Source organism: Oryctolagus cuniculus, chromosome 11 (assembly GCF_051225735.1).
Source record: "Oryctolagus cuniculus isolate XC-2025 breed Fujian yellow rabbit chromosome 11, ASM5122573v1, whole genome shotgun sequence".
NCBI lineage: Eukaryota > Metazoa > Chordata > Mammalia > Lagomorpha > Leporidae > Oryctolagus > Oryctolagus cuniculus.
Genome location: NC_142877.1, coordinates 47,366,873 through 47,385,962, shown reverse-complemented (window position 1 = coordinate 47,385,962; position 19,090 = coordinate 47,366,873).

Here is a 19,090-nt window from a genome sequence, read left to right as displayed (position 1 = left end):
CCCTATCCCTCCCCCTCTCCTCCTCCCTCTCCCCCTCCCTCTCTCTGCCTCTCTCTCTCTCTCTGTAGCTCTGTCTTTCCAATAATAAATAAATCGTTAAAAACAAAGCAAAGCAAAGGCATTGCCCGCCAATGACCATCCTTGTAGCTTCCCTCCCTCCCTGTTTCCCTCTTGGCCACTGGCATTTGGAAGAAGGAGCCCCAACTGTTCATTTCACTCTTGACCTCCTTGTGAGCTCTGCAGAAATCCCAGGCAGAGCCCTGGTTCACTTTGAGGACCTGTGTGACTCCACACAGACATTGTAGAATGAAAGCCAGCTTTTTCCAACAGGAGCATAGTGGGGACAGCCGCAAGAATGTCCAGGCCAAAACAAACCTCCTGTCCTGTGCCTGTGACAGCCTGCCATGCACTGACCCAAGTGCAGAGTTGACATCTGAATTCCCTGGAAGCCAGGGTGAGAGGTGGAACCTGCTGATCTACCTGGCTTCTACTCGCTTGCTAGCAAAAGGCAGCAAGCCAGGAGAGGAATGAAGACGCACAGCTCCCTCTGCACTGGATGGCAGGTGGCATCTTTGTCTTTCTTGCAACTCCACAGAAAGCACACTGAATGGAGGTCTGTAGAGGCTTTTAGTTGAACTAGAAACGCAGCTCTTGAGGTCATTCACTGTGGCAAAGTGGCCTGTTTAAGAGTCTTGTGTTCCAGGGGGCTCTGAGTTCGGGCTAAAACGTTGGCTGATGGACCCTGTGTGGATGCCGAGGATCAGTTTTCGGGGACCATGGTCAGGGTGCTGTGGCTGTGGCACGTGGGGGCCTGGGATGCAGGGGTCTTTGTCGTAGAGGGGATTCTACCTATGGCCAGTCTCTGAAGAGCCACCTCACAAGGCCTCCAGCACAGCTGCTCATTCTGCCCTTGTGCTTGTGTCTACCTGCCACCTTGCTCCCCACATGCTGGGCCATGTGGCAGCTTCCTGGCGCCGGTTCTAATCCTGGCTGCTGCACTTCTGATCCAGCTCTCTGCTATGGCCTGGGAAAGCAGCAGAAGATGGCCCAAGTCCTTGGGCCACTGCACCCTCGTGGGAGACCCAGAAGAAGCTTCTGGCTCCTGGCTTTGGTTCGGTACAGCTCTGGCCATTTCGGCCATTTGAGGAGTGAACCAGTGGTTGGAAGACCTCTCTTTCTGTCTCTCCCTCTTATTGTCTGTAACTCTGCCTCTCAAATAAATAGATAAATAAAATCTTTTAAAAAACTTGGATGAACTCTTCATAGCACTCACAAGTGACAGTTCAAGGAGCTCATAGGGGCTTCGTGGTGTCTGATAGGAGAGTGTAAATCAGAGAACTCTGCCCCAGCTCATTCGCACCTGCCCAAGGCCACAGGGCTCAGTGATACCAGTAAGAATTAGCAGTATGTAAACAGCCCCTGGCCAGGAAGCAGATTCTCAACTCTGGGTGGTGCAGTTGGAAATGAAAGTGGGAAGAAAGGGCTTCCACTGCTCACCTCTGGTGGTGCTGAGAGCAGAGGGCCAGGTCTCTGGTTCAAACCCATTGTATGACCACAAGTGGGCTTGATTCTGAACTTGATCATCTCACATTTGGGAGCTAAGTGCAGAGGGACGTGTTTCCTCTCTCTCTTTTTTTTTTAAAAAGAGATTTATTTATTTATTTGAAAGCATTTTACACACACACACACACACATACACACACAGAGAGAGAGAGAGACAGAGACAGAGAGGTCTTCCATCTTCTGGTTCACTTCCTAAAGGCTTCAATCGCTGGAGCTGGGCCGATCCAAAGCCAGTAGCCAGGAGCTTCTTCCCGGTCTCTCACATGGGTGCAGGGGCCCAAGTACTTGAACCATCTTCTACTGCTTTCCCAGGTGCATTAGCAGGGAGCTGTAAGCAAGTGGAACAGCCGGGTCTCCAACCAGCACCCATAGGGGAGGCCGGCTTCACCCGCTGTGCTGCAGCACCAGCCCCATTTTGTTTTCAATTCAGCAAGCCTGTGCTGACACAGCACCCGTTTCTCCTTGGGTCTTCAGGTCCCCACCCATGTCGCAGCAGGTGGGCTACAGGAGCACCCATCTACATCTGGAGGTTCGGACAAAGCCACCTCTGCCTTGGATTGAGCTGTGCCGTCTCCCCTCCCCCACTCCCAATAAAGATCAGCTGGACTGTTACCTAAGAGGGAAGGAGGAATGTGTATTAGCCAAGACGCGTGCCCAGAAGCTGAGTCTCAGGTTGTGAGTCAGAGTCTGGGGCGCTGGAACTGGCTCTTGTGGTTTATTCCTCTGTAGGACAGCTGTGTCCCAGTGAGGCACGGACGTCAGGGGGATGTGGGTGACACAGATTAAGTGCTGCTGCTTTTAGATGGTCTGAGCAGTGACCACGGGTCGATATAAGGCTGGGTGCTGACTCAGCTTTCTGGGAGAGCTCTCCCCTACCCCACTTGGGTGAGGAACCCAGATGGAAGGATGTCAGGCAGCGACCACGGGGGTGACCAGCACAGCGCGTCCCCTGGAGCATGTGCACCTGTAAGAGGAGTCCCCTGCAGGCTGGTGCTGTGGTGTAGCAGGTGAAGCCACTACCTGCGATGCCAGCATCCCATCTGAGTGCTGGTTCACGTCCTGGCTGCTCTACTTGCAATCCAGCTCTCCGCTGATGGCCTGGGAAAAAGCAGTGGAAGATGGCCCAAGTGTTTGGGCCCCTGTCACCCACATGCAAGACTCGGATGAAGCTCCTGGCTTTGGCCTGACCCAGTGCTGGCTGCTGTGACCCTCTGGGGAGTAAACCAGCAGCTGGAAGATCTCTCTCTCTCTCTCTCTCTCTAACTCTGACTTTCAAAATAAGTAAATTAAAAAAAAAAAAAAGGACTCCCCTGTTTGGTGGCATTTGGCACACGATGAGATGTTTTGCAAATATCAAAGCCTTGCTCAGGGTCTTCAGGGATGTAATAAAACTGCATGAATTGTTTAGTAGTGGACTTGGTCTTTTCTGAGAATTTCGTAGTCCCCCAGAGCAAGCGGCCCATGCTGAGGTCATTGCCCCCTTCAATGGAAACCTGGGGAGCACTGCTCTAGATTTGAGGCTCTGACAAGAAAATGATCCAAGGATGGTTCTCAGGACTGCGGTGCCAGGCCCTCCCGCGTAGAAACTGGGCAGGCCTGGGGGCCGACACAGTGACATGGAAGTGACGTTGGTTCTGGGTCCCATGTTGGTGCTCCAGCGGTACTGAACTGTCAATCATGTTTAAAAAAAAATCCACATGGAGCAGAAGAGGCCCTGAGACCACACTAGGAATGCAACATGAGCCAGAACCTTCCAGTGTTTCCCAGAGCAGTGGGGCCTGCAGTGAGCTGTGATGGTAACCCGGCGGCCTCAAGTATGGCGGAGGACCACATGGTCAACCCACCTGGTGATAAATAACCGACCGTTGCCGTTTGAGGCTGTGTGGTCTTGGGGTGGTTGACCTGACAGCAGGAGTAATGGAGGCAGTTACAGGTAAGATGGACAGGATGGCCTGGGACCCGCCCCGTGGGGGGACAAGCCAGGCTCTCCTCCTCTCCTCACTGGCTTAGCCCAAGGCAGAGCGCAGGCAGCTAAGTGGATCAAAAGGGAGTTGAGGTCAGGCCAGCAGCTCTCCAAGTGATAATTGCTGTCCGCTTCCGGTGGGTGTGTCCTCAGTCCAGAGGATCCAGCAGGCAGCAACTGAATGATGGCTGCGAGGGAGCCCAATGGGCAGAGACCGAGGATGAGATTCTACTTGGCCACGGAACTTCCCGGGTGACCTCCGGGTGCCCCGCCTCCTCAGGCCAGTCTGTCCTGTTGGGAGGAGGAGCCTGCGGTCATGGGAGGCCTCTCTCCCGAGCCCGGGGCTCAGGAAGCAAGGGTCAACTCTCTGAGGGCATTCAGTGGCCTCTGCAGAGAGAGCAAGACAGGTGTGTGTGGGGTGGGGAGGGGTGGAGGCGGGGTCCCAGGGTATATGAGATTTTCTTTTTTTCAGATTTACAAAAAGCAGAGTTACAGAGCAAGAGAGAAAGGCAGAAATAAACATGTATATATATATATATATATATATATATAGAGAGAGAGAGAGAGAGAGAGACAGAGACAGAGACAGAGAGATCTTCCATCTGTGGATGCACTCATTCACTCTCCAAGTACCCACAACTGACAGTGTTGGGCCAGGCCTAACCCAGGAACCCAGAACTCAATCCAGAGGTGGGCAGGGATCCAACTATTTGAGCAGCTACTGCTGCCTCCCAGGGTGCACGTTAGCAGGGAGCTGGGTTGGAAGAGGAGTAACTGGGACTCAGATCAGACACTCTAATGTGGATTGTGGGTGCTCCAAGTGGCGACTGCTACTGTGCGACACAGCGGCCTCAGCAGTGCCAATTTTTCAAAAGATATTTATTTGGGAGTTGGAGGGGGCAGATGGTAGACAGACAGACAGAGACAGAAAGAGAGAGAGCTTCCAATGCACTAGTTCACACACTAAATGCCCCCAGTTAGGGGAGGCTGGGCCGGGCAGAAAGCCAGGGACTCAACCCAGGACTCCCAAGCACCCGACATCACCTGCTGTGTCCAGGATCTGCATTAGCAGGGAGGTGGAGCTGACAATTTATCCCAGGTGCTCCTGAGGTGGCACACGGATGCCCTAATGGCCAGGCTCACCTGCCCCACTCCCAACAGCGTCATTGTTGGTGGTCAGGCTTAGGTGGACACACTTCTGAGATGCAAAGGCTGGGCCTCCCTTTCTCAGCCCCTCCTGGAGGATGCAAAATGCCGTCTTGAGCAAGGTTGAGCCTGAAACTCTGAGCAGGTTAAATTCATGCAGGCAACAGGTGCCTGTCATGAGAGCCTGCAGCCCAAAGTGAACTTGGCCAGCTCTAAAGTTCTCCAAAACGGTCTGTTTGTAGAGAGCATTCCTGCACCAGAGAGGGCTCAGTGGAGTCACTTAGTCGGTCGCTCATTGACTTAGCAGACATTTGTTGAGACAAGGACTGGAGTCACGTGTCTTTGGGAGGTAGTTCCAGGCAGCAGGAGTCAGACAGGGAAGGAGTTAGCAGGCTGTGACCTAAGAGATCTCTGGAAATGCACAAACTATCTCCCAAGAATGAGCCCAAGAGCACCGGTTCCTCGCTTGAGGGTATTAGTATCCTACCTCTACCTTGTACATTGGCGTGGCATGTGCACCCAGGCTGAGAATGAGGAAGTCAAGCAGAGTGGGTGTGTGGTCAGGGAGAACAGAGGGTGGGGTGGCTGAGGGGCTGCAGCTTGGACACAGGTGCTGACCTCAGCCTGTGATGGCCACTTTCGTCCAGTCCCCAGGCCCTTCTCGTTAGACCTTAAGATTCCATCCTAAGGGGGCTGGCGCTGTGGCATAATGGGTTAAGCATCCACCTGCGGTGCCAGCATCCCATATGGGTGCCAGTTCATGTCCTGCCTGCTCCTCTTCCTATCCAGCTCTCTACTATGGCCTGGGAAAGCAGTGGAAGATGGCCCAAGTGCTTAGGTCCCTGCACCCATGTGGGAGACCTGGAAGAAGCTCCTGGCTCCTGACTTTGGTTTGGCTCATCTCCAGCCATTGTGGCCACTTGGTGGGGGGGTGAACCAGCAGATGGAAGACCTCTCTCTCTGTCTCCCCCTCTCTGTGTGGCTGTAACTCTGCCTCCCAAGTAAATAAATAAATCTCTAAAAAAAAAAAAAAAAAAGAAGATTCCATTCTAAGATCTCGTCCTTCTACTCATGACCACTATCCTCACCTGTGGCATAAATGCTGTACCACTAGCTGGCATGGAGCGCAGGTCATTAGTGAGGAAATGCAAACACCCCAATTGCCATGACTTCAGCAAGGAGCATGCCACAGGCAGCAACAGGACCACTAGCCAGTGCCCGGCTCTGCCCATACCTTGCCGGGGGGGAGGAGGGGTCTCAGATCTCTGCAGAGCATGCATCCTTGTGGGACCCTTGGTTGTCTGGTTTGTTTGCTGGTTTTGTGAGAGATCTGCTAAAGGGGCACTAAGATATGGAGCCACATCCCCACTGGTAAGAAGTTGTGCATAGTACAGGGATGCTGTGTCACTGTGTCAGCGTCTTCTGGGGGACTGGTTAGAAACGCACATTCTTTTTTTATTTTTTAAATGATTCATTTTATTTATTTGAAAGGCAGAGTTACAGAGAGAGGCAGAGACACAGAGAGAGGTCTTCCATCTGCTGGTTCACTCCTCAGATGGCCGCAATGGCCGGAGCTGTGCCGATCCAAAGTCAGGAGCCAGGAGTCTCTTCCAGGTCTCTCATGTGGGTGCAGAGGCCCAGGGACCTGGGCCATCTTCCACTGCTTTCCCAAGCCACAGCAGAGAGCTGGATAGGAAGAGGAGCAGCTGGGACTCGAACTGGCTCCCATATGGGATGCCGGTGCTTCAGGCCAGGGCATTAACCCACGGCAGAGAGTTGGATAGGAAGAGGAGCAGCCAGGACTCGAACTGGCGCCTATATGGGATGCTGGCGCTTCAGGCGAGGGCATTAACCCGCTGCGCTACAGCTCCAGCCCAGAAACACACATTCTTGAGCCTTCCCCAAACTCGCTGGTTCTGATCCACACTCCGGTGGCGAATCTCTCTTCTAAATACAAGAAGGAGATCTTTTGGACCTGTGAGCCTCCAAACTGCAAGCCTTCCCACGGGAGGTAGTGAGCGGCGTGCCTCCAGGAGCATTCAAGGAAAGGCTGAACAGGCGCCAGACAAGTGTGTTATAAAGGAAATGGCCACAAAGCTAAGGGTGTTCAGCTGAAGCCACTTACGTGGTTGATGGAGCAAGCATGCAGTTCACCATGTCGCCAGGCACTGTCCAAGGAGCCGACAGAAAGCTACCCCATCTCCCAGGCTCCAGGGGCTCTGACCCCCCCCCCCATGGCCCCAGCAGCCTGCTGTCCATGGTGCACTTCTGACCACTGCCCATTGTTCTGACGACTAAACAGTGACTGGCTTCCTGACTGTCACTGTCACACCCGTCACCGAGGTCCCCTAGGGAGCCATTGCCTGCCTGCTCACCCTACTTCATCTGTCCTAATGTGAGAGTGAGGAAAAGAAACCAGTGACTTCTGACTGTCCCAGCCATGCAGAAAACCCCAAGGAGAGGACTGTCGCAACTTCCCATCCTATACACAGTGATGCTACTTTCTTTGTCCTTTTGAGTCATGCTTTGTCACCCTTGGGGCGTCCGGGGCTTAGAAATCCAGGGAACAGATGCTCGGGACTGGGCGGGGAGAAAGGCTGAGTGGTTCATCCTGAGGTTTGTCCCTGGGACCCCATCTCTCAGCCAGATGGAGGTTTAAGATGGGCTTAGGGCTCTGTGCAGGCAGCAAATACCAAAAATGGTTGTCTTGGCTTATTTAGAAAAAATGGATTCTTACACAATTGATGCACATTGGTTAGCAATAGATGCTAGCAAAACCAAGAAAAATGTGGGTAAATGCTCCCCGCCATCACCCAGGCTATTGATGTGTGAACAATCACTGTTGACATGTGGACATGTTGCCCCTTCTGGTGCACCTGCCTGGGCCCATGTATGTTCTTGTGTGTGTGTGTGTGTGTGTGTGTGTGTGTGTAGCAGTACATTGGAGGTCTCACACTGTCAGACTGTAACATGCCTTTCCTTTTCAAGCCTTAATAAAGTTCCACGGTCAAGTTCTAGGTGACAGAGCGCGCCCCTGGTGTGGTTGTACGTTTGTCCAAGACCACAAACTGTACTTAAAGAAATCACTCCACAGGAGTGCTGTGGTGTAGTAGGCTAAGCCTCCACCTGCCACTCCAGCATCCCATATGGGCGCCGGTTCAAGTCCTGGCTGCTATTCTTCTGATCCAGATCTCTGCTAATGGCCTGGGAAAGTAGTAGAAAATGGCCCTAGTATTTGGGCTGCTGTACCCACATAGGAGACCTGGAAGAAGCTCCTGGCTTCAGTTTGGCTCAGTCCTGGCTGTTGTGGCCATCAGGGGAGTGAACCAGTGGATGGAAGACTTGTCTTTCTGTCTGTAACTCTGCCTTCCAAATAAATAAATAAATAAATAAATAAATAAATCTTAAAAAAAAATCACTCTGCAATGCATCACGCCCTTTCCTCCCGCCCTGGTTCCTAATCCCCTACTGGAGCAGAGCCAAATCTTAAGCCTGTTAAAACCCACACAGGTCCTGCCCTTGAGAGCCTGCGGCGCAGGTGGAGTGCAGGAGCATGGTGACATCAGCTTGCCCCTGGGTGCCCTGCGTCCTTGATCTTCAGTCAGCTCAGCCTGGGGAGTTCCAATTGCAGGCAGTTTGGTGGTGAGGCAACAGGTGTGGCTCTGGCTGCTTCGCAGATTAGCCCTGAGCCCTGGGTGTGTCACCTCAGTGCACGGAACCTCATTTTCCCGATTTCAGGAGAGGGAAGGCTCCCAGGGGGTGCCTGAGACCCCGGTGAGGCTCATACAAGGCAAGCTGGTTCCAGAGCATGGTTCAGCAAAGAAGTCTCCTTCAACACGGCTACAGAACCAGCCTGCACCAACTCACGCTTCTCCAAATCAAAACCCTGTGGCCACAGCCCCAGCAACGTGCACAATCACAAGCTGCCCAAGAGCTTGTCAGAGGAGGGCTGGCTTAAGCAGTCTCTTGCAAATCGGTGTTTCGCTGAACCTCTTCCGTAATGATTTTGCACTAAGCTTCTTTAATTGCTGGTTACCTGCTGGGTGCTTGGCCTGGAGTGAGCGGGGCAGATGGGGAGCAAAGGGAAGATTAGAATTGTCATTTTGCAGGGCACAGTGCTGTGGCATAGTAGGCTAAGCCTCTGCTTGTGGCACCACTGTCTCAAATGGGCACCAGTTCGAGTCCTGGCTGCTCCTCCTCTGATCCAGTTTCCTGCTGGTTGCCTGGGAAAGCAGTGGAAGACGGCTCAAGTCCTTGGGCCCCTGCACCCGCGTGAAAGACCCGGAAGAAGCTCCTGGCTCCTGGCTTCGAATTGGCGCAGCTCTGGCCATTGGGGCCATTTGGGGAATGAACAACGGATGGAAGACCTTTCTCTGTTCCTCTGTCTGTAACTCTGCCGCTCAGATAAATAAATAAATCTTTAAAAAAATTGACATTTTTCTTCCAGTATTCCACAATAAACTTCTATATATTCCTTTTTGGTCTTTGTGGTTATAGACAAGTTGCCTCCTTTTTTTTTTTTTAATTTTTTGACAGGCAGAGTTAGACAGTGAGAGAGAGACAGAGAAAAAGGTCTTCCTTCTGTTGGTTCACTCCCCTAATGGCTGCTACGGCTGGTGCTGCGCTGATCTGAAGCCAGGAGCCAGGTGCTTCCTCCTGGTCTCCCACGCAGGTGCAGGACCCAAGCACTTGGGCCATCCTCCACTGCCCTCCCCGGCCACAGCAGAAAGCTGGACTGGAAGAGGAGCAACCGGGGCTAGTACCCGGCGCCCCAACTGGGACTAGAACCTGGCGTACCGGCGTCGCAGGTGGAGGATTAGCCAAGTGAGCCACACATTGGCCATCTTTTTTTTTTTTTTAATTGTTTATTTGAAGGGTGCGGTGGAGGAGAGAGACAGAATATCTTCCCTCTGTTGGCTCACTCCCCCAAAGCGTGCAATAACCAGGACTGGGCCAGGAGATGCCAACTTAATTCAGGTCTTTCACGTCCGGGGCTCAAGTATTTGAGCTATCACCTGCTGCCTCCCAGGGTGTGCTGGTTGGAGGAAACCAACCGGGATTCCAACCATAGGAGAAGGGGGGTGTGGGTAGGGGATGCTGGCGTCCTAAGCAGGTTTTTTTTTTTTTTTTTTTTTTTTTTTTTTTGACAGGCAGAGTGGACAGTGAGAGAGAGAGAGAGAGAAAGATCTTCCTTTGCCATTGGTTCACCCTCCAATGGCCGCCGCGGCTGGCCTGCGTACCGCGCTGATCCGAAGGCAGGAGCCAGGTGCTTCTCCTGGTCTCCCATGGGGTGCAGGGCCCAAGCCCTTGGGCCATCCTCCACTGCACTCCCTGGCCACAGCAGAGAGCTGGCCTGGAAGAGGGGCAACCGGGACAGAATCCGGCGCCCCGACCGGGACTAGAACCCGGTGTGCCGGCGCCGCTACTAAGCAGTGTTTTTAACTGCTGGACCAAACGCCTGGCCCTGATTTTTTTTTCCCTCCGAATATCTGTTCCTATCCTTATTCTCACCAATTCAAAATCTCTTCCTCTCTCAACACAGATGAGTCTCAAATCCTGATCCTTAGCAGCCGTCCAGCCCCCTGAGACCTGCAGGTTGGGCCGGTGTCTGTGGCTGTGGCTGCGGGGGTGCCCTCAAGTTCCTTGCTCCACTCGCTGGAGCGGATGCTACCAAGGCCCCCACGAGGAAGATTTTTGCAGCTCTGTGTGGTCTGAGCGGACAGCTTCATGCAGAGTCTGCCGGCGCTGCCTTGGCTCTGCCAAGGTGATTTGGCATCGGCAAGGGGTCCCCGTGTCCAACCGAGTCTCCCTGGGCCTCTAAGGAGCTGGTGCATCATTGCATCCAGCTGGATTCTCCAGAAGGAAGAGCTGTGTCTTGGCTGGATCGGATGTGTCCTTAAATTCTAGGAGAGGCGTCAGTTTTTATCAATTTTTTTTTAAACAATTACACATCTGCAAACACTTGAAAGATGGCAGGACACTGTTACTAGGTGGCCATCCCTGGGCCTAAAGAAGAACAAATCCCATCCCAGACAACCTGGTCGCTCTCGAGAATTAAATAATGCAGAAATTCAGAGGCAATGTGACCCCTTTATTTATGCCATTTTTGTGCATCACGGAGCAGATAAGAGTTACTCACGGGTCCCCACGGAGCTGTTTCTCATAAACAGACTTTTCAATAGAACCTCCCCACCTCGGGAATGATTTCCATGGAAACCATCGGCGACAAACACAGCACGTCACACGCATTGCTCATGTCTGCTCCGTCAGCAGCGGGCTCTTGCTGGGGTTTTCATTGGATCCGGCTTCCTGCCTATGGTGCTCTGTTGAGTAAAATGACCTGCAAGACTGGGCACCCCACTGGCCCCAGCGACCCTGCCCGGCCAGACTAGGGGACGCTGTTTCTGCTTTTCCTTGCAGAGTTTCCCCTTGTGCCCATGCACCCCGGCACACAGCCCTACAGGGCAGCAGGCAGGCAGGAAGCAGAGCTGTGTCCCCAGAGTCAGAGGCGTGTGCCCCACCACCTGAGGCTGCCCTTGTGTGGGCTAAAACACAAGGCTCAGAAGCACAGGAATCTGTGGACACAGACAATGTGGGTGAGCCTCACACCCACGCGACAGACGGGGCATCCTGCCCAGGGCCTGAAATCCGCTGCAAAGCTGAGTTTCCAGGTCTCTCTGCAGTGAGCGCCTACAAAGCCTGCACTGGAGCATAGAGCTCCCTGTGCCGGGAGGCTGGACGTGGGATGGAAATCACATGAAAACGACAAGAGACAAGCTTGACAAGGTCTGATGTGAAGTCTGTCAACCAAAATCTCTCCATCCTGCACCCAGCCCTGCAGCCAGGGCCAGCGCCCTGCCAGGGAGGAAGGGCAGTGAGGGGATTCAGACAGGAAAGGGGCTGACGTGAGGTTGAGGACAGCAGCTCAGATGCACACATACCCATATACACAACTACACACATGCACACACATATATACACAACCACACACACACACACACATATACAACTATACACAAATACCATGCACAACATACCCAACTACACACAAATACCAACCACACACATGCATATACAGAAACATACACAAAGACACATTCATATACATGCATGCATGTATACAACCATATATGACATTATATGTAAACACACATGAACATATACAAACATACACAACCACACAAACACACATACAGAAACACACATATACAAAATACACACATATACACAAATACACATGCATGCGTATTCACAAATACATACATGCACACATACACAAATACATCCAGAGTGCCAACACCAAGACAACTGTTCCTGCTGCTTCGGGATTTTGCTTTAGGAAAATCAGGAATCGAAGCATTCGGGAAAAGACTTTCTCCTTGGGATGGTAGATGCTGAAACAAAAACTCAAACAGTGTGGAAAGGTACATACAAGAAAGTGAAAATGATGGCATGAGTGCTTAGTGATTGCAAGTTGCAATCAATTGCAGGTTGCAAGTTTAGGATGCCTGCATCCCACATCTCAACACCCAGCTCCGGCTACCGCTACTGCAGACCCTGGGAGGCAGCAGTGATAGACTGAGTCACTGGGTCACTGCTGACCATGTGGGAGACCTGGATGGTGTTCCTGGCTCCCAGCTTCAGCTCTGGCCCAGTCCCAGCCATGTGGGCATTTGGGAAGTGATCCAGAGAGTGGGAACACACACACACACGCACACACGCACACCCACACACACACACACCTCTCTCCTTCTCCTTCTCCCTCTCCATCTCCGTCTCCATCTCTATCTATCTCGCTATCTTATTCTCTCTCTGTGTCCCTTTCAGATTAATAGCTACAAATTTTTTTTTTTTTTGACAGGCAGAGTGGACAGTGAGAGAGAGAGACAGAGAGAAAGGTCTTCCTTTTGCCGTTGGTTCACCCTCCAATGGCCGCCGCTGCAGCCGGCGCACCGCGCTGATCCTGGCAGGAGCCAGGAGCCAGGTGCTTTTCCTGGTCTCCCATGGGGTGCAGGGCCCAAGCACCTGGGCCATCCTCCACTGCACTCCCTGGCCATAGCAGAGAGCTGGCCTGGAAGAGGGGCAACCGAGACAGAATCCGGCGCCCCAACCGGGACTAGAACCCGGTGTGCCGGCGCCGCAAGGTGGAGGATTAGCCTATTGAGCCACAGCGCCGGCAATAGCTACAAATTTTAAACAGAAGAAAATAGCATGAAACTGATAATCAGTGTTCCCTAGGCAGGAAAGTCCTCTGGTACCTCCGGGCTGATCCTGTTTCACTGGCTCCACTTGCAACCAGAAATCAGAGGACATCACCAACCCCACAGAATGTTCAGCTGAGCTGGACACTGCCCCCTCCTACTGTGGAAGTGATAGTGTGGGAAATAGATGCTACGAGAAGGAAGGAGAAAAATCCGTGTCCTCTTGTCCAGAACATATTCATTGGTCCTCACCATAGCACCTGCTGACTGGCCGAGGCATTCCTGGAAACCTCCTGCTGCTGGCCCTGCCCACAGCCCTGATGGCCTGGAGACTGTCCGGGGTGCACTCTCTAGCATGTTCTCTGCACTGGTGTCTGTGGGTGTAAGACCCCCTCCCTCAAGGGTCTCTCCTACCTGGCCCATTCTTTCTCTCTCCATGACCACGTGTTACCCAAGCTGTGATATGATGAACCTGGACCTCAATCCTTTTGGCCACCTCTGTTAAGTACTCCAAGAAACACTGGTTGGGGCCAGTGCTGTGGCGTAGCAGGTAAAGCCACTGCCTGCAGCACTGGCATCCCATATGGGTGCTAGTTCGAGTCCCAGCTGCTCCACTTCCGATCCAGCTCTCTGCTATGGCCTGGGAAAGCAGTGGAAGATGACTCAAGTCCTTGAGCCCCTGCACCCACATGGGAGACTGGAAGAAGCTTCTGGCTTTGGATCGGTACGGCTCAGGCCATTGTGGTCAACTGGGGAGTGAACCAGCGATGGAAGACCGCTCTCTCTCTCTCTGCTTCTCCTTCTCTCTCTGTGTAACTCTGACTTTAAAATAAATAAATAAATCTTTACAAAACAAAACAAAAAACAAAAGAATCCCTGGTTGAGGCCACCCCACTAGAAGGCATGCACCGTGCAAGGTAGGACTTGGTCCAGTTTGCTCAGCACCGTACCCCTAGGACACCAAGGTTGGCACTTGATGAATGCATTCGAATGCCTACTCTCTCTTGAGCTGCAGAACAGAATCCACTGCCTCCAAGGCAAGGAGCTGGGGAGTCTTCCTGGGTGTCCCAAGCTCTCTTTTGAGTCTCCAGCCATGGGGGAAAAGCAGGGGGCCCTTGGTACAGGTGCAGGAGGCCAGAGGAATGGCCCGACCCCACTCCCAGGGCCTCTGTTCTCAATGGCTGAAGCCTCAGCACAGGCTCTGGCTCCTGTCTATGGAGCTGAGAGTCACATCTCTGTGTCACTGGGCCCGCCCTGCGCCTGACACAGCTTCATTTTAATGGTCAGCTCTGTGATCCCCAAGTGGCCAGTGTCCTGGGGCCATTTGTCTTTGTAAGGCCAACAATGGAGATGCAGTGGACACCTATGGACTCCGTGGTGTCCTGGAGAAGCCCTCACAGCTGAGGCCCAGAAGGCAGCCCCGGGACAGTTGCCCCGGTGAGCACTTAGCACCCTGTGCATCATTTTGGAGCACAGCCCTCCCCAAAGGACAGGGCCTCAGTTTAGGTCAAAGTTCCCGGATTTCTCCCTTTGGGTCATCTTTGTGATGAGACTCAGAATGACTCAAAGCCACTGTGACTGCCAAGAGGTCAACAGACGGCCACAAGTCGGAGACGCACTTTCCATGGTCAAGTCCACATGTGGGTGACACTCAGCGTAGGCTGACCCATGGTGAGGTCACCCCATCAGGGGAGAGGGAAGCCAGGCCAGGGCTGTGTCCTGCAAAATCTGACGCCATGACCTGTCCCTCATTTTAACAACATTAGGTCATTTGGTTTATGCCAGAACATCTGACACCTCCCAGTTTAACAATATTTAAAAATGTGTTTTTTGGATTTTCCTTTCAAATAAAGAACCTTAAGGGTTGAATACAACAGAGAGATTCTATGGACTCCTGGAGTCTGAAAGAAATCACTTCAACCTGATAAAATAAGGAATTTTAAAAGACAGATGTCAACACCAGAAGAATTGGTTTAAAAGTAATGCAATAAGGGCTGGCTCGGTGGCTTAGTGGGCTAACACCACAGCCTGCAGCACCGGCTGTGGTATAGCCGGTAAAGCCACCTCCGGCAGTGCCAGCATCCCATACAGGCGCTAGTTCCAGTCCCAGCTGCTCCACTTCCGATCCAGCTCTCTGCTATGGCCTGGGAAAGCAGTAGAAGATGGCCCAAGTCCTTGGGCCCCTGCACGCATGTGGGAGACCTGGCAGAAGCTCCTGGCTCCTGGCTTCAGATCAGCCCAGCTCCGGCTGTTGTGGCCATCTGGGGAGTGAATCAGCAGATGGAAGATCTCTGTCTCTCTCTGTCTTTTCTTCTTTTTCTGTAACTCTGCTTTCAAATAAATACCTGTAACTCAAATGAATAAATTTTTAAAAAAGTAATGTAATAAATTAGTTTCAATGTATGGAAATAGAAAAATCACAATTCTCCTAGACAGCAAAGGGTCCTTCTATATCAAGGATGCCTTGTCTCATAGGATCCCCGAATTACAGAGGGTACAGCCAGGCAAGTTGGAAATGGAACTGAGAGACGTCACACACCCCCAAGCACAGGAAACACAAAGGAGAAACTGGCAGTAGAAGAGAGAGTGCGTGTCAAACATGAAGACAACATACAGACAAGAAGCTCCTGAATTTGACTGATCAAGCATTGACATGTAACATTTAAACCCCTCAAGCTGGGGGCTGGCGCTGTGGTGCAGCAGGTTAAAGCCCTGGCCTGCATGTCTGTTGGTTCAATTCCTGGCTGAGTTAAGACATAAAATGACCAGGAAAGAATATAGGGCAACTGGAAAAATAAATATTTCTGGAGCAGAAAAGAGAAGTATGACTAAGATACAGGAGGCTGTGAAATGAAGGATTAATTAAGCTATTAATATAATATGTTCATATGATTAATACAAAGATATAATATAATATAATCCTATATTAATATAATATATTCCTGTGATGTGTGCTCTATATGTGTGCTCTATATGTATGCCCCCTGTCTTGATGGGGCTTCTGCAAAGCCCACTCTGGCACCCTCCAAGATCCTTGGATTGTCTCTCCTGGCTTTCCCCCAGTAACATGCCAACACTGGGAGTGGGCATTGGGCACTGTGGTTAGGACACTACCTAAGACCCGGGCATCCCATGGTGGAGCGCCTGGGCTTGGGGCCTGGCTCCACTCCCAAGTCCAGCTTCTTGCCAGTATGCACCCTGAGTGGCGGCTCGGGATGATTGGGGTGCTTGTATCACTGCAGCCCACAAGGGAGACACAAACTGAGTTCCTGGCTCCTGCCTTCAGCCTGGCCCAGCCACAAGCTCAGGGGACTGACACCTTCCCACCTGTGCCACGGAGCCAGCATGTTGGACAGAATGAGACAAGTGGCAAACTTCTGTAGGGGGAAAGAGCTGCATGCGAGACAGGGCAGAAGAAAGAACGCGAATAAACCAGCACCACCTGGGCATAGGATGACTGGTACCATGTCTCAAAAAACAAAACAAAACAAAACAAAACAAAAACTGCTTATACTGTCTCCAAATGGGTCTCCATGTAGGAACATTCACTGTGTGCATCCACACGTGCAAAGATTTGTATACTTATCACAGCACACCTGTCTCCCATTATGGGGAACAGAGCTAAATAAAGCACCACAGCATGACAGCCTTGCTCCAAGGTATTGCAAGAACAAGGTGCAGAGGAAATCCTTGCTTGTGCTTCTGCACGGTTCCACAAGACGCCAGCAAAGGCATTGCAACTGAGGGCTACTTTCTGAACTCTGCACTGGCACTGAACCCATCCCTGTGAGGGGAACCCTTCAGCAAGGGAGGGTCTTAGATAGTCCTGCACCTGGTCGTCTTCCTTCTCTAGCTTCTAACTCCCAACATCCTGCCAGATGTGAGGTAAGTAAGCTCGTAGCTGACCAAAACACGTGCCAGAGTTTCTGATTTATCGCTTGGGTCCACAGAAAGTATCAACATAGAAGTCACGTGTGTGCATTTATGTTCCCTGGGAAGCTGCCGTCGCTGGCAGGTGCCTGGAGAGCACATTCATTGCGAGAACCCCAGGGCTCTATGCCATTGCTCCCCTTAGCCTGACCTGCACAAGGGTGGTGCCTTGGACTCCATGCATTGGAAGTTCTTAATCAGACAACTTTAGGAGCAACACTAGCAGTCAGGGCCAAGGTACACTCGGCAAGAAGCCTCAATGGGATTTCTTGCAGAGATGTCACTGTAGCAGCTGAGCCATCCCTCCCAACACAGGGGCAGGTGCTGGACACCCAGCTGGGTGGTCCAGGAAGTAGATGAGTGAGGTGAAAGGCTGAGATAAGCCTGGGAGGCCAGCTGTGTCAGGGCAGCTGGAAGCCTTTAGCAGGTTGGTGGTGGGGGAGGTGCATGGAATACAAGTAATGTGAGTTTTGCAAGTCCATTCCGACATTTTTAACTTTGATTTTTTGCAAACCTGCCTTCCCAGATTCCCGAAGCTTCTTTGGAAATTATTATTCAGTGACATCGAAAAACGTGCAGGGGATCCAACCAGTGCAATGCTGTGACAGGTAACCTTTTGGTTACCATAGGAAGAAAACATGCATCAGAAAAGCCAAACTCAAGTTGAATGCAGGTTAAGGCAATAGGAGCAATGCAGTGAATGGGGCAGAATGTCTTGTGTCCCAGCTGTCCTGTAGGTGTTGTCCCCACGGGGTAGACGGTGCACTGGCACTTGGCTCAACCCTCTTACCACGCCAGCTGCATAGCCCCACGGAGCAGGGAGGGCTGTTCTCTCAGGAGGCAGACAGGAGCAGCTGGGCCTTCTGCCAGGCTACCTGCAGAACCCAGAGCGGAGCTCCGGATGTGTTTGCCTGGTGTGCACTGCTCCCCAAGAGCCACCACCCCAACAGCGCCCACCTCCAAAGCTTTTGTTCTATGGAGACTCTCTTGCCCTTTCCCCGTGGGCTCCTTCTCCCACTCCTTCCCACTCTGAGTCTGCAGGGCAAAGGCCAGGCCCTCCCCGCACATCCTCACGTACCCTGGTTCCGCACATCCTTGGTTCCGGGCTGGTGACTGAAGGGCTGCTGGGTCAGGTGCGGAAGTCAGCCCTCCCTTGGGGACACTGATGGTGGCAGGTGCCTGTAAAGTTGATGTGTGCTCCTCCAGAGATGCAGGGAGAAGAGGAGCTTTGCAGACAGGCTTAAGTGGTGGGGCTGGCATCATCCGGCCTTGACCTTGAAGGAGCTGCTGCACTGCTTCCCCAGAGGAAGGGAGAGAATGACGTCATGGTGAGCAGACAGGTGTAGCGTTTTCTCTGCTAAAACACTTGCTCCTGCAAGGGCGTCGCAGGAGAGGCCACATGGAGGCAGTACCCCTTCAGCCTGGTCAAACCTCCAGGTGGCTCCTAGCCCCAGCCACCAACAGACTGAAACCACAGGGGTGAGCCCAGGAGAAGTGACCAACGGGGTCCATTGCACCCAGGCAGATGGTGCAACAGGTGTGGTTTCACACCACAAAGATGGGCTCTTAAACAGCAAGAGTTTCCCCAAAGGAGTCTGGTGGCCCGTATTCACCCCCCTCTGCTGCTTTAATGCTCCTGTGGTCTAGGATGGGAAAGATTTTTCTTAAGCCTTTGAAGTCTCAGCTTTCCAGTCTGGAGAATGGATGCAACACTGTTCATCAGAGAACTCCGTGCAACAGAATAAATGCAAAATTACCGTCCTCGCTGTGATTGGTACCAGTGTAACTAAGGGATGCATTTCTGCCTGGACAAAGTGGCTTTCCCTCAGATGAACCAGGCCAGGGCTGTTGGAAGACCTGCAGCTCCTGGTGCACCCACGTGACAGCATTCCCTTCCTTCCTTCTTCAGGCTGAGTATAGTGCACTCCATTGTGTGTTTGGGTCACAACCAGTTTACCCATTCGTGTGCTGGTGGGCACCGGGTTGCCTCCACCTCTTGGCAATTGTGCTTATTGCTGCTAGGAACACAGCAGTACAAATGTCTTCAAGACACTGCTTTCTGGGGCTGGCGCTGTGGCGCAGCAGGTTAAGCAGTCGTCTGCGGTGCTAGTATCCCATGTGGGTGCCGGTTTGAGTCCTGGCTGCTCCACTTCTGATCCAGCTCCCTGTTAATGTGCCTGAGAAAGCAACAGAGAAAGGCTTAAGTACTGGGGCCCCTATATCCATGTGGGAGACTTTTGGAAGAAGCTCCTGGCTCCTGGATTGGCCAGGCCCAGCCCTGGCTGTT